Genomic DNA, 7584 nt, shown 5'->3' with positions numbered 1-7584 from the left:
ACTCTAACATTCAATGCTTGCTTTTCACAAATTCCCTTTACTATTGTATTAATTGAATTTAATTGTCAATACAAATGTGATGGCTAGTTTGTTACGAGTGATAACAAATTTGACTAATTAAATGCTTGATCTATGCTACTCATGCCTTTTCCTGCATGCCAATAAACCCCTTGCATTTAATTGTCCTCAACTGCACTTGCTATTTTTCCATTGGTGAACTTTTCACATGTAGTCATAACCATGTGTTAATGACATACTCTTTTCCGTGCATTGATTATCACTCATACAATCCTCTTCCTTGCTCTATCTCTTTAAATTTAATTTACTCTCTCTTCTCTTTTTCAGGATGGCCACCAAGAAAGGCAAAGAGAAAGCTACTCCCAAATCAACAGCGAGGAGAGGAACAAAGAGAGCACTAGTGGCAGAGCCCTCTTCAACTGCGGTTAAACCCTCAACAAATAGAACTAAGAGGATTATAAAGGTTGATAATAAAGAAAAAGCCTTCCCAGCAAAGGACACTGCACGATTTTCCAATCGCTACTGTGAGCAGATGTTCCCCACCCTGGCAGAAAGGAGTTACAACAATGAATACCTTCTTCTCCTCCCAAACCATATTGCTACCTTTGTTGAGCCGCAAATTGCACAAAGACAATGGGGTTTCCTACAGAGACAGCCGAGGCAGGTCAATCTTTCTTGGGTAGTCGAGTTCTACTCCAACTTCCACCTGCCAACCCTGCAGTCTGTCTTTGTCCGTCAGAAGCAAGTCCCCATTACAGAAGAGGCCATTCAAAGAGCTCTAGGTCTTCCCCCTGTTCCAGAAGGATTGGACGCCTTTCAAGAAGCCGCACTCAAGCGCCAGATGTACCAATTTAACTAGGACGCCGTTCTCAGAGTTATCACACTACCTGGCAGCCGTTGGATCTACGGATACCATCGTACCCGCCCTAAGGGAATATCGGCTTCAGCACTTACCTTGGAGGCTCGCGTATGGGCACAGATCATGTCCCATTACGTCTTTCCGAGCACTCACGAGTCCTCCTTCACTGCGGACATGGCCGTTCTATTATGGTGCATCCTTATAGACCAACCTCTGAACCTACCAAGACACATCCGGAATGCCATGGGACACGTACAAATTGCGGGCGACTTACCTTTTCCCGCCTTGGTCTCAGATCTTGTCTCAGCAACCGGAGTCTCCTACAGAGCTGGGGACACCAAAGCCATGCTTCCACGGGATGATCAGTATGTCCCTAATGGGAAATACATCAGACCTCTACCAGCCGCCACAAGCCATCCTACTGAACCGGTTGAAAATATTCCTTCTTCAACACCACAAGCACCTACAACAGACCAACTGCTCTATCAGATACTCGAAAGGTTGGATCGGCAGGAACACAAAGCTAAGATGAGAGAGCACTATAACAAGCGCGATTCACATACCTCAAGGAGCTGATTATGGGAAAATTCAAGGATTCAGACACCCCGGACTCCACTTTCTTTACCAGCACAGGAAGACATGATGGTTCTGCCTGTGGAGATACTGCTACCAGCCCCCTTTGTTCTTGACAGATGGCACCGAGGACCGTGCAAAGCCATAGGTGTGGGGAGGTCGGTTAGTACTTTACTTCCGGAGGTAATTTCTCTTCCCTAAACACCAATAAATTAGGATATTTAGTTAGTTTTTCTTTTGTAGAATAGGATAAATTGCATAGTAATAGATTAGTTGCATGCATGTTCTACTTGATTGAAAAGACAATAAGTTTCTTCTAAGACTCTATTTTTGGAACAAAATTTCACTAATTTTAATTAAAACTTTTATGTTAAATTTGCTTGAAATTGTATTTGGAACATGATTTTTGAGCTAAAGAACACACAACCTGTGAGATTCGAGCCTTTATGCATGGTTACATTATTTAACCATAATTATTTTATTCTTGTGTGTTTACTTCTCTATGATTGTGATCTATATTTTGTTCCATCCTATATGTCCAATGTTTATTATATTTATATGTTTGCATATGATTGAGGCCATTAATTGTTTAGCTCACTTATCCAAATTAAGCCTACCCTTTCAATTACCTTTGTTAGCCACTTTGAGCCTTAAATCCCATTTGTTCTATATTTTACCACATTACTAGCCTTAAGCAGAAAAACAATTATATATCGTAAATTGAATCTTTGGTTAGCTTAAGATAGAATTGTGTGTACTAATTAAGTATGAGAAATTGTGGGAACAAAAGATAATAAGGGAATGTGTCATGATAATATAATGGGAATTTGGACACCTACTCATGTGAAACTATAAGAATAGAAAATCTATGTGCATTGATAAGCTATGTTTATTTTTATGTTTATGTTAAATTGCCCTATACACTAGAGAGATTAAAGTGTATATACATTATCAGTGAGGGTTCAATGCTTAAAATTCTATGTTCCCTGCTTTCATGAGCTACCTTCTTGCATTTTTATCTGTTCTTACTGTATGAGAATTGAATTAGTGGAATCTGATTTGTAATGGTTTTGAAGAGCTTATTTACTATTGATCAAGTGGACAAGAATCATATAGTTGCATTCACATATATAGGTTGCATTGCATTGCATGAGTTTTACATGTTCCTACTCATGTATTTTATCTCCTTCAACTAAGCATGAGGACATGCTAATGTTTAAGTGTGGGGAGGTTGATAAACCACTATTTTATGGTTTATAATGTGCTTAATTGTGTGGTTTTATCATGATCTTTACCCACTTATTCATATGATTAGCATGCATTTATATTTCCTTCCTAAAATTATTACAGGATTGAAGACTTGCTTCCTAAGAGACTTTTAATTATGTATTTTAATTCTCCTTTATTCCATTCAATGTTGTGATCTGTGTGTTAAATGTTTCAGGCTTTATAGGGCATGAATGAGTTGGAGATTAGAAAGGAAGCTTGCAAAAATGGAAGGAACACAAGAAATTAAGGAGATGACCAGCGAGAAGTGACGCAGCCGCATGGCTCACACGACCGCGCGGATTGCAATAGCATAAATGACGCGGAGGCGTGGACGACGCGCCCGCGTGGCAAAGCAAAACGCCGAATGATGCGTCCGCATGAATGACTCGATCGCGTGACGTGCGCAATCTGCATAATCTCCAGAATTCGCTGAGGGCAATTTTGGGCCCTGTTTTGACCCAGTTTTCGGCCCAAAAAAGCAGACTAGAGCCAGAGAACATGCAGAAACCAGAACAACATTCATTCCACACAATTTTTAGCTTTTAGATCTAGTTTTACTCTTCCTCTAGGTTTTCTCTCTACACATTCATAGTTCTTAGGATTTTATTTCTATTGCTCTTTGCATTGGGATATTGAGAAGAGTTATTACCTCATCAAGACTTCGTCATTCTAGTTCATTTTCTTTACTTGGCTTTACTCTTCCATGTCCTTTAATTTACTCAATTTTACTATTGGATTATTTTAGAATTTATTAATACAAGAATTACTTTTATTTTTAATTGATTCCTTTGAGTTTTGTTTATCATGTCTTTCTTTAATTCCCTTTCCTATGTTATGAGTTCTACATTCACAATGAGCGAGTAGTTCCCTAACTTGATGTGGAGTTGATTGAAAGGAACTCTTGAGTTAGGATGCTTAAAAGAAAAATTGTAATTGGGTTTATTGTTGGAATGCTCTCTAGTCACTGACACTAATCCTTTTCAATTGAGTAGATTAGAACTTGTGAATAGAAACAGCATTCCAACTTGTTTGACTTTCCTTTACCTAGTAAGGGATAACTAAACAAAACAACCTTCAATTATCAATTAATCTTGAGAGTATTTCAACAAGAATAGGGCTTCCAACTAATCTACTCCCAGTCAAGGCTTTTATCACTACAAGAAAATACGTCTATTGCCACGCTTTTAAAGCGTGGCGAAAAGTTGAAAAAAGCGTGGCGATAGCTTTTCGCCACGCTTTTTGAGCTACCGCCACACTTTTGAAAGGGTGGCGTATGAAGGGGTGGCGGTTGATCTATCGCCACGCTTTTGGTGACCTATCGCCACGCTTTTTCTTTTGCCACGCTTTTTACAACTAGCCACCCGTTAAAGCGTGGCCGTATGTGGGAGATAGGGCCACGCTTTTAAAGCGTGGCCATATGGGAGATACAGCCACGCTTTTGAAGCGTGGCGATAGGTAGAGATACGGCCACGCTTTTGAAGCGTAGCAATAGCAAGAGATATGGCCACGCTTTTAAAACGTGGCGATAGGGAGAGATACGGCCACGCTTTTAAAGCGTGGCCATAGCAAGATATACAGCCACGCTTTAAAAGCGTGGCAAAAACCTTGTTAAATTTTAATGGTGGGTGCTTCAGCGTGAACTTACGAGCTACATTTCTTCAATCTGTAATCAAAATAATTCTTCATTATGTCATTCATATTAGGGGTGCGAGAAAGTTTACAAGCTGCAAAAAAAGAAAACCAATAAGAATAAAATACTGGTCCAATAATTTCAAAATGACAAAAAGGTTTCTACTGTTTGAAGAAAAATTGTATTGAGTAACAATTATATCAACTTCCTTGTAAAGGAATTAAATTCATGTTGGTTATATAAAACCGATAAGAATAAAACTAATGTATATAAAATAATAGCACTACCTTGCCCAGATGGGTGATAAATTCACATGGGAGCAAATTAAATTCATGTTGGTTATATAAAATTCCTAATTATTGTTATAAAAGAAGAGTTCAATTAAGAAGCTATTTTTTAGCCAATTTCAGCTAATATGCTTACTTTTTCAATGTACAATAAAAAGGGCATTAATGTCTTTTTGTTTATAATTATGTATTAGTGTCATATCCTTCGTTCTAATAAGCACAACCTTAATATCTCTTTATCTTCTATTATGAAACATTGTACTCATCAAAGAGGCAAAGACAACAATATAAAGATGTGTTTGGTAAATGAAGAGCTTGAAGGAGAAGGGACGGGAAAAAAAAGAGTTAGTGAATAAAGTAGAATTGAAACCCAATCTTTTTTCACTCAAAAAGGCAAACTTGTAATCACAGCCTTAAAACAATTTAATGGTGGTTTTCCTTGTTTGTACAGTAAACTAAACTCAAAGCTGAGAAAGAAAAAACTCAAACCTGAATGACATGGTTTTTGAAACTGACATTCTCTTTCTCCTTGCGGGTTTTGTACTCAATGTAGAGAATGCTTATCAAATAAGCAGTCCAACTACAACAAAGAGGATAATCCCAGTTAGTTAGTTAGTTTCAACAATTATGAAATGAATTGAAACTGTTTTGTGTATATACCTGATTTGAGGCACAGTTGAACCAAGCATCATAAGCAGAACCACCATGCCAGAGAAGTCTTTTCAAAGAGGAATGTGAACCTGAACCACCACCTTCTTTTTCCAACTCTTCTCTCTCTTCTCTTTCAATTGTTTCATTCAGGCTTGACATCATGGTTTCTTCACCTCCTTGCTTCTGTCTTGACATTGTTTTTATGGTGATAAAGATCTGAAGAAGAAGAAGAAGAGATCATCACATTAAACAGTGTTAAAATCAAGACATGTACCAAACCCCATGATCAAAACACAAAAAGGATATACTGAACCGTGTATGATAAACAGTAAAAGCTACCTAATCTTAGTCAATAATGTTGCTTTGTGATGAAAGGAAAGGTTTTTTCTTTTCTTTTTCTCCTCTCTTGCTGCTGATTGACAGAGAAAATCATAGGCTTTTTTCCCACTCTGATCCTACTACCAAATAGAATGAAGGCGTTAAATCCTAAAAATTATAACATTAAATTAATTTTATAACAATAATTAGGCTTGATAAAAATACCCATGTTGGTCTTCAAATTAAATTAATTAACATACCTTCCTAAAACTACATGGGAGCAAAATGAATAACCAGCATAAATCTGAAAATATTATCAATTCATCATTCAATCTATTGTGACAGCAAACCTAAACCAGTGCTAATAGACATTAAAATAACACCCTCATCCTCAAGAAAATATCTATTGGGAGTGAAAGAAGGACATAAAGAAGCTGTCAAACGCTCAAACATCTTTTATTTAGTTAGTTTCAACAATTATGAAATGAATTGAAACTGTTTTGTGTATATACCTGATTTGAGGCACAGTTGAACCAAGCATCATAAGCAGAACCACCATGCCAGAGAAGACTTTTCAAGGAGGAATGTGAACCTGAACCACCACCTTCTTTTTCCAACTCTTCTCTCTCTTCTCTTTCAATTGTTTCATTCAGGCTTGACATCATGGTTTCTTCACCTCCTTGCTTCTGTCTTGACATTGTTTTTATGGTGATAAAGATCTGAAGAAGAAGAAGAAGAAGAGATCACATTAAACAGTGTTAAAATCAAGACATGTACCAAACTCCATGATCAAAACACAAAAAGGAGATACGGAACCGTGTATGATAAACAGTAAAAGCTACCTAATCTTAGTCAATAATGTTGCTTTGTGATGAAAGGAAAGGTTTTTTCTTTTCTTTTTCTCCTCTCTTGCTGCTGATTGACAGAGAAAATCATAGGCTTTTTTCCCACTCTGATCCTACTGCCAAATAGAATGAAGGCCTTAAATCCTAAAAATTATAACATTAAATTAATTTTATAACAATAATTAGGCTTGATAAAAATACCCATGTTGGTCTTCAAATTAAATTAATTAACATACCTTCCTAAAACTACATGGGAGCAAAATGAATAACCATACCTTCTGTCTCAGTGAAGGGTCAGGTAATTCGAGTACTTTTGAACACTTCTTCCTAATTTGATTTCTCTTTTCAATATCAGCATTCCCTTCCTAATAAAAAACCATCGGACAAGGGGAATGGCAAAGAAGGAACCAGCATAAATCTGAAAATATTATCAATTCATCATTCAATCTATTGTGACAGCAAACCTAAACCAGTGCTAATAGACATTAAAATAACACCCTCATCCTCAAGAAAATATCTATTGGGAGTGAAAGAAGGACATAAAGAAGCTGTCAAACGCTCAAACATCTTTTATCAATAATTTCACATTTTCAATGCTTTCAACTTATCTCGTATTTAAAAGCCATAGCAAGGCAAGAGAAGCATTCATTGATGTTCAACACATGATGTTTTCCAGCGACACCAATTTGTAGAGTCCAGAACTAAGTCTATTTTTTTTTTCTTTTTGGGTCATGTTACCCTCAAATTTTAAGTCTCAGATAATATTTCTCTAAGCAACAGCATCAAATCATGGAATTAAATACTAAATTTACAGCAAGACATTACCATCAAATTCTCAAAATTAGCATCATCAAGAATTCTTCTATAAATTCAAAAAGAAAAAAAAATCATACCTGAAGAAGCGGAAAGATGTCTGCCACAAATTTAATGAAGCAAGGACGAAGGCGCAAAGCAGGGGCGAAGCCTACACGAACAAGCAAAGTTCAGAAGCATTACCAGAACCAGCGCCGAGAAGAAGAAGAGTGGCTGAGCAGGGGCTTATGACCTTCCTCACCAAAAGAGCATCAGCGCCGAGGAGAAGAAGATGAGCAGCGCCGAGAAGAAAGGAGCAGGGGAAGAGATATAGATCCAAGA

General features: G+C 37.2%; 1 long non-coding RNA gene across 1 annotated transcript; it reads right to left on the bottom strand.

The window, feature by feature from the left end:
- On the bottom strand, positions 4418 to 5768 carry LOC110270659. The gene is made up of 4 exons (XR_002360299.1): positions 5627 to 5768; positions 5297 to 5503; positions 5126 to 5216; positions 4418 to 4443 (listed from the first exon to the last, which is right to left on the bottom strand). It is a non-coding gene; the product is annotated as an uncharacterized LOC110270659 (long non-coding RNA).

This window comes from Arachis ipaensis, chromosome B04 (assembly GCF_000816755.2).
Source record: "Arachis ipaensis cultivar K30076 chromosome B04, Araip1.1, whole genome shotgun sequence".
Classification (NCBI taxonomy): Eukaryota; Viridiplantae; Streptophyta; class Magnoliopsida; order Fabales; family Fabaceae; genus Arachis; species Arachis ipaensis.
This window is presented reverse-complemented; position numbering and strand designations above follow the sequence as displayed.